The 9179-nt window shown below is 36.2% G+C and overlaps 1 long non-coding RNA gene across 1 annotated transcript; it reads left to right on the forward strand.

Moving 5' to 3' along the window:
• The first annotated feature begins 411 nt into the window (after window positions 1–411).
• Window positions 412–5576, forward strand: LOC135471147 (uncharacterized). Its single transcript, XR_010444414.1, has 3 exons — window positions 412–535; window positions 2959–3084; window positions 5149–5576. It is a non-coding gene; the product is annotated as an uncharacterized LOC135471147 (long non-coding RNA).
• The last annotated feature ends 3603 nt before the right edge of the window (window positions 5577–9179 follow it).

The following is a 9179-nucleotide window of genomic DNA, read 5'->3' on the forward strand; positions in this document are numbered from 1 at the left end:
GGTCAGAGCTCTAGAAATCCACCGCACCTACCAAGTTACCCGACCCATCTCCTGAAACGACTGCAATTGAACTAACCAAAAGCTGGATTCTAACCTCCGACCTCACTTGTTATGGGCTTCTACAGAAGCCATTAGGTAAACCCTGATGTGTATTATAACGTCAAACAAGAGGGCAATAGAGGCACAAGAATGGAGTCAAATCACCGATTGTCAGAGAAGTTAATCCCATTATGGCTATTCGAAGGAAAATAACGTTACTAAGTAATACATTTCAGTTTTTTTGTATTTTTAAATATTTTGTCTATACATAGCACAAATATTGAAAAGATTCTAAACAAGTGGTAGTGACTACATAACGATCTTAGAGATACACATATAATAGTTTCTTTAATTCTTCCTTTACAGCCTAGGAGACATAACTCCGTGTTCGTCTTACAGTAGCTTATTGCGACCATTTTACTTGCGCCGAAAACAGTATATTTTCCAGCGAGGTGCGAAGACGAGAAGTATGAAGATTTTGGAGGCACGCAGACAGGTAATACAGCTGGGAACGTAGACCGCCTGAAGCAAATCGGTCCAAGCGGTGTACGCATTTGTTCTTTTCTGTAATAGATCACAGTTTCTGTATTTATTCATTTGATTGGATTTTTACGCTATACTTAAGAATGTTTCACATACGACGCGGCCAACATTATGGTAGAAGGAAACCGAACAAGGCCCGGGGAAAAACCCAGAATTATACACACGATGCTGACAGGCCATCCCACGTAGGCCTACGGCCAGCGAAGAAGCTAGCATAAGATGGATTGAACTGAGAGCGACCGCCCTGTTGAGAAGCTTCTCAGCCATTGTGCCGCGCTGGCACGGTAATCATCTTCTTCTCTTCTTCACGGAGCGCTCCCCCCCCCCCCCCCCCCCCCGCCAGATTTTTCGTGACCATGCCCCTAAAACAGAGAGGTAGTTACCAAGAATTACAGGGTAACAGCAGTGAATGAAGTGGTTTTACTCACCACATAACCGATATATGTTGGCAGAAAGTTTTATACATTCACGTCCATTACATAATTATATGGAAAGGAATAAATATGTATGGAAAACTGAGAAAGAGTCGGAAAGAGTATTAGGCTTATCGACTCTTTTTTTTGGACACAGTCAGCATTTCCAGATCTTGTATTAAAGGGTCACCAATACTGGTAAGAGTTTCGAAATGCCGATCGTTTTACTCCAAGGTGCAAAACTGTAACAACACAATCCTATAACCATTTATGTTTTGATCAAAATGGTATTGCCTTTTACCTTCCGCAAGTTATTGCAGGCATATGTCGACGTTGGAGTATATTCTGCACACTGTTTCACTGAATATTGCTGTGTTAATGAAAATGATCTCTTATATTATCATAGAGTATGAACTATTTATTGTACTGCACTGAATATAACGAACATGGGCTTCGTAGGCATCTGGTATGAACTATCAGTAGGCTGACCGATCCCATAGGACAAGTATGCATGTAACTAACATGAATAGATGAAAGAAAATTGTGCATAAGACAAATCTGGTTTATCTTCCTATTCAGTTGTAGACAATGAGATTGAATACCACTTAATACGCACGGGTTAATTTGATTTAAGCCTTATGCATTTGCTAAGTTGTTGACAGTTGCTTTTAAAATGCTTTTATCATTTTTCGTTCCCACATTTTTCGCTGGTTGACTCTCCTATTTAAAAATCTTCAATGCCTCCAACTTTGAAACATCAACAAAGATTTGTTTTTGCTTTCCAACTATATTAATATTTTTTGGCTTGCCACAAGCTGTTCGATGTTGTGAAATAGTTGTTTGATTTTTTAGGCTTTTTTTTTAGGCTTTAAAAGCGGAATTTCCTTTCATCTAGGTCTTTATATTCTCGTTCTGTTTCATTCCGGTTACTGCATTGCACATTACTTGAGTAAATGTCGAAATATCCCTTTCTCTCTTTCGTCCGATCTCGCATCGATTGAGGCTCATATTAACACTTATTCTGTGCGGACATGAATAAAAGCCCAATTGAAGTAGAAAACAACACTAACTTTAAATATATGTCAGATTGTCCAGAACAATTGTTAGATTTATTTTAGGACATTTTAGAATGCTCTGTCACCACACTGTGACAAGTGACATCACATGGGTTGTGTCGTCTAATATCCACAGATTGGTAGACGTTTGCATTCAGAGTGCTTATACACGAGTATATCTAGCAAATATACCTTGATGCATATAGGGTCCCAACAAGCTGCATTAAAATCTGATGTTCTAAAAGCATTTAACTCGGTTAAAAAAATGTAAAAAAGATATTGAACTGTTGTCCTGGTTTTAATGATTCTCATCTGACATTACTGCATATTAATGCTGTCTGTGCCTTCTTTGATTATATTTGACCATTTATCAACTCTATCACACTGTCGTAGTTTCCGTTGTTTTGTTCGCCATGCTGTGACGTTTTATATTTAATTTGACATGCAGTTGTAGGTAACCAAATTGGTGTGACGTGTTGACAGCAGACGTATACTGTCTTGCTAAAGTTGACGTTTATTTACTTTAGAGCTTTTTGTTGATAAATTTATGGCAAAAACAGTTAACTTAGTCTTTGATGATTGCAGATTATAGATACAAATATCACTGTCATACTTATGATGCTAAACAGTACTAGTGTATGTTTGTATTTTATTAAACGAATTGCGGCATTAACTGTGGCAGTCGTCGATCAAAGAGTTACGTCCTGCTATGCTGTTAGACAGACATAGTTAATATCCATGTTCTATTGTCTTTAAGTGGTGCCCAAGTCACGGTCATCGAAAACTCTCGGTTTAAATGCATGTACAATAGAGATGAATCTCAGTTACATTTTGCTGACATCTAGTTGAGCAGAACCCATCGTCAGCATCGATATTTTTGCCGTAATGTTATGTTGATTTCTCAACAGGTGATAAAGATGCTGTGCGCTATCGTGGTTGTATTCTTCCTGAGTTGGGGACCAAAGTTAATATTTAGAACTTTACAACGGCAGGGATTACAAATAATGTTCAACCCAGAAGCTTTCACCACAAAGGTAAGTGACTATACACGACCTTTTTTTGGAACCATTTTGCAACATCCAGCTGTTTTACAAAAAATATCCGTTTTGCCTTTTATTCACTTTTGCTCATTCGTTTTATACTCTTCAGGCTTTTTCACAAATTCGTTAAAAAAATCGTTAAAATTTTTAGAATAACTCTCTAGACGGTCAATCTCACTATATCAAAATATAGTAAATATCAAAAATCCTGTTTTGGTAATGTTACATGCAATGTTAACACATATGCACATACATCAGACATGTAATATATACATGTAATCTCAAAAAACGGACCAGTTTCAATTTAACAAGAGCACCGATGGTTTAGTGAATTCAGATAGGTACTGCATTTAATAAAGGGAAATGAAACATAGATGTTATTATTCAAGTAAATGTTATTAGGAAGACCATGAAAAACTGTATCTTTAACAGATTCACTTGTATTGTGAAGTGATCTACGGCTGTTTTACCAATGATGAATTTCGTGAATGATGTCACATTTACTTGTCAGGCCCTAAAACAGCAACTGAATGTCAGATTAGCTGATCTGAAAATAAAGGTATAGAAAAGGTGCGTGACGTCAATAACGATATACATTATCAATATTGTGCAATAGGCCTACTTTACAATCCACGCATATAAATGTATTCAATTCAGTGAAAAAGAAATCTAAAAAATGTTATTTCTACTTATTGTCTTTTTGTGTTTCCTTTATTCTAACTTGGCATAGTAATTTGAAGAGTGAAAAGTGACGAAAAAGAGCCCCTGAAAAGGTGCTTTTCAAAAGATGAATAACTTAGCAGTTAACCCTGTATTTTCAATCAACGTCAACAAACCTATATTAGCTGATACTTTGATAGACTATATTTTTTTTAAGTCAGATGCCTGTTATTTATTACAAACACACATTCTTGGAATAATAAAAGGCGATTAAATGATGTTGGTGTGTCAACGGATGCAAGAACATGAGTTGTCAGAATTTTAGCAGCATTAAGCAGTTTTATCAACTCGACGCTGTCACCTTTAGATGTGATTTTGCAGCTGCACCATTAGTAAGTTCTAAAACGTCCCAGGGCCACTATACATCGCTACATCACTTGATAGTAAGATGAATTTACACGACAAGATGCCGTTGAGGCAAAATCTAAGGCTACATTGCATTTAGTTATCGTTCATCTTTTCTTTATGAGTGGTGGGAAACACCCATAACATTGTTTTGACACCAGCCAGTACTAGTCCCGTGTAAGAATACGTGTAAGAAATCGCCACGCGAAAAATAACAAACGCGTATTGGAAGATAAATTGCTCTTCGAAAGACACAGTTTAAATCCAGGTTAGACGACTAGTGTTATTATTGTTGCAGACATGAGATCTATCAGTGGGTAGTTTCAACAACAAAGGGTTTGTTTTTTCTGGCTCTAACTACTTACCTGCCATCAGATTGTCAATAAACAACAAAGAGAGTAGCAGATACCAGCAAGGTTATGGCGTACACCACTGTCTACTGAGAACGAAAAATACAAGGGAAAGGTTACAATATGACTGTGATATTCGGTAAGGTGCTAACATATCACCTTATCAAATAACGATATCGCTTAAAAAAGTAATCCGCGGCAGCCGAGCTTCATGAGATAAGCACATGTGTCATCGAAAGTCTACTAGGCTTTGCAGAACATGGCTGCTTTGCTGATGTTGACGGGAAACCATATGTCCCTATTTATATCTATTCATTGACCCAATTCCATGCAGCAAATGATTTTAACAATGTTAAGTTCACAGCATTTATCCTGAGGGCCACTTTCACAAAACATCGTTATTCAAATTATCCTAATTCCAATAATTTTCTTGTGAATGACTTCGTCTACAAGACCACAAGACCACATGTTTTACGAGAAAACTTGCGAAAAAATGAGGTCGATGGTTTACACCAGGTACCTCGATTTCCTCCATCTATAAAACTAACAATCATTGTATACTTGGAAAACTCTTGCTTGTTAAAACCGGCCTGAGAGTATGCCTTTAAAGAACGATCAAATAAATAATGAATTCTTCTTTCAGTTGATACTGGATTGCCTACCATATCTCCAGTCCTGTATAAACCCGGTTATTTATGGGTTCATGTCACGCGCATTCAGAAAGAGTGTTCGCGCAGCATGTACAAGCACGTGCAGCTTAACACAGGAAGTGATGTGCTTCGAAAAAAGACTCATGGCTTCTGAATTCGCCTTACAGCAACGGAATTTGGCTCCAAAGGACACGTATTTGAACGAAAAAACCAACCTAATGACACGCCATATGGCCGAGGCAAAAGCTGTGAAGTGAAAACTGTGCAAGTCAGTGGAGAAGACTCAATTCCGGAATGACCTCTTTACATTAAGTAAAATGGATTTTTGTGAGATATGCCTTAATTTATTTATTTATTTGATTGGTGTTTTACGCCGTACTCAAGAATATTTCACTTATACGACGGCGGGCCAGCATTATGGTGGGGGGGAAACCCTCGACCATCCGCAGGTTGCTGACAGACCTTCCCACTTAAGGCTGGAGAGGAAGCCAGTATGAGCTGGACTTGAACTCACAGCAACGGCATTGGTGAGAGGCTTCTGGGTCATTACGCTAACCGTCTGATATGCCTTAAAATGGCGTACCAAATGTCTTTTTAGTGATATGAAGTAAAGCGTACTAAAGTTTCAGCCTGTCCATGGCGAGTATTAAACACTAATGGATATTGAGTTTGTTTCGTTTTTTTTTTGTTGTTTTTTTTTTTGGGGGGGGGGGTAAAAGTGAAAGTAGTTTGTTATACTTAACTGAACCTGGACCGGCATTCTGTATTACGACAATGAGCAGACGCCCAGGTCGATTAAAGGTTTTGGGATCACGATTCATCGCCCACTTCAACCATATGCAGTTCTTAACATTAAACATGACACAGGGATGTTTATCACTAGATGTGGTTCAACAATATCAATGAATGTGGTGAATGTCAGATGTTCACTAACTAACATTATTCTGACGGGACACTTTTCGAATCCTCTTTCTTTGTTCTTATTCCTGTATGGAGGTTGTAGATAAAACTTCTTATTGTTTAATATTATTTTTTTCTGAATATTTCCAAAATTTAATGGCATTGCAATGATCGTAAAATGTGATCACAAAAGGCATGACCATGGAAAAGGGTTGGAAACTATATTATGTGTAGAATCGCTTGTATTTTTATTAAGACTAACCGGTGTATATGGTTGTATGTATATACTTTTTCAGGGAATTATTTGTTTGCAGAAGTTACATTTAAATGACGTTTAAATCGCATGACATAGACTTTTGTCATATTTTCCAAAGTTTTTTTTTTTATTTAACTTGCCCTACTTGATTTTACATTGGACTATATCGCTCTATGGAGAAACTATTTCAAAGTAGTTCTTTATGAATGTGGGATGTTCATTGAACCTCAGATTATTATTAGAGGCATTAGATTACCTGTTGATTAGCTCAATCCCATATATTGAATTGCTTTAACATCTAATCTAGTATTAACACAATCATTTATTTCCACATAGAAGAATTGTCAGTCTTGCCCTTTTCTTTACTTCCTTGTCCTCAATTTATTTGGCCAGTGCTTTATTTTCACTAATTTGACTGTGTCTATGTTTATGAGAGGAGAAACCAACACTTTGCACGAGGTAGCTAACAAACTCAACCAGTGAAAGCTTTATTGGTCAGTGGCTAATGCAGTGAACTTAGACAGACCAGCGTGCAAGGTCTGCCACAGTTGTGTGAGAATAGTTGCCAAAGGATAGATTAGAATGTATAAATGAACTCTATAGGAAAGTTTCGAAAAACACAAGGAGTACAGATTGCAGTATACACTAGTGCCTCAATAGTGCCTCATTTTTTGGCTGCTGTTACGTCACCCTTCGACGTGTTTCAGGATGTATACGGGTATGTTAAATATATGTATATAAATAATGTACGACAAAGATATATATTGGAGAGTTTTATACGATAAAATACATCGACAAGATGCCAGTCTTAAAGTTGGCACGATTCTGTATTAAGGTAATTATTATGACACCACTTTACCCCATATAGTATTTATGCGCAGTGGTAAGATCATGGTGAATTTGAAAACCTATCAGGGATGTAGTACAGAGCCCAATTCAAATAAATTTTATTTACGTATTTAATTAACAAAGGCACTTAATTGTAGAAAAGAGCTAAAAAGGTCATTTCTTGCTACTTAATGTAAAAATCCAAACCTTACTAGCTCTAATAAAAGTACTTGCTATCCTGATCTGTAACCCAAGACAAAAGTGAAGAAATAATTTTCATTCCTAAAATATATTTGGAAAGGCTGGGAAATTGGTTCAGACAATTGTTTTTGTTAAATGACTTTTATGACGTAATAAATTAATAATCCTACACATAAGGGCAAAAAGTCTGATTTAAAGTTAAAATGTATAAACGTCATTTGCCGCTTGTATAAATCATACATACTAAGATGTCGCTCAGTCTTTGGTGGTAGAAATAAGTCGGCTTAACCCATGTTGTCTGGAGGGTTCCGTTTTTATCATTGCAACCTGTGATTCAATTGATTATGTCGTGAATAATACATATGTCCTGTTGATCCGCCCAAAGACTTTTATATGTAGATTTTGGAAAAAATGTAGAAGCAATTTTTGTTGTCTCCTAATAAAGTATGCTGGGGAATTTGGAAACCAGGGAAATGCGAAATCGTTAACCTTTTCGTTAGTTTCATGTACCAGTTTTACAACATTGTTGGATGGATTGTCGGATCGTTGAAATGATATTAAATAAATATTGTCAGGGTAATTTCATATATACATATATATATCAAAAATGAATTATGTCCACAGTTGTTTTACTCATGCAAGATATGGTACTTTATTGTAAGTTGAGCTTGATCTCGTTAATTGTACGTGTTATATCGTTGCTGTTGATGTATAAACTGCTTATCCACAAAGACAAAGAATTTAATTTTACCCGAATGACAGAATATATATATATATATATATATATATATATATATATATATATATATATATATATATATATATATATATATATATATATATATACCATATATATATATATATACCATATATATATATATATATATATATATATACCATATATATATATATATATATATATATATATATATATATATATATATATATATATATATACCATATATATATATATATACCATATATATATATATGTGTGTGGGTGGGTGGGTGGGAGGGTGGAGGGGAGAGGGGTTGTGTTTGTTAACTGTGATAAGTGTGGATCATTGGATTGGATCTAGCGAAATAAAATATATCATACTGATGAACGACATGCTGTTTCATGTTGTCCTTGCAACTCCAGTGACCATTAACATGTAATTCTTGACGAAGTAGTGATATTGTTTGAAGTGACGTTAAACACCAAGCAAGCAAGAAAAACAACAATCTGAATCATCAGACTCTCTTTAAAAAAGCAGTCGTCGGCTAAGTTGATTGTAGTTATCATAGCTGCACAGATGGTAGCTACAAGAATGAAAAATTCCAGATATGCCACTCATTTCATGGATTTTGATGGAGGGCATAGAACTGGTCGGGTTCAATTCTTAGTAAAATGTATCCCTAGTATCCAATGGAAAATATTCGGAAGATGTGCCCCACGCCCTTAAGATACCATGCATGTTAGGGTCAAATTAATGTTTAGGCCGTACGTGGGAAGGTCTGTCAGCAGACCTGCGGGTGGTCGTGGGTTTAACCCGGGCTCTGCTCGGTTTCCTTTCATCATAATGCTGTGGCCGTCGCATAAAGGAGTATGGCGTAAAACAAGAATCAAATAAATAAATAAATAATTCAGCTTTAAGGTAGGCCCAACAGCGTAAACATAAAACGTGGAAAATTATTAGATTCAGTATAAAAAAAAACGAAACAAAAGCAATTTAACATGTATAGGTAACATATGGGGCATTCGGTTGTCCCAAATGCAACCGACTCCTTCATGACGAGTTAGATGAGTGTTCTTGAGTGACAATTTAGGGAAGGTCTGTTGCTTACAAAAACACCTCA

The sequence above is a fragment of the Liolophura sinensis genome, chromosome 7 (assembly GCF_032854445.1).
Source record: "Liolophura sinensis isolate JHLJ2023 chromosome 7, CUHK_Ljap_v2, whole genome shotgun sequence".
NCBI lineage: Eukaryota > Metazoa > Mollusca > Polyplacophora > Chitonida > Chitonidae > Liolophura > Liolophura sinensis.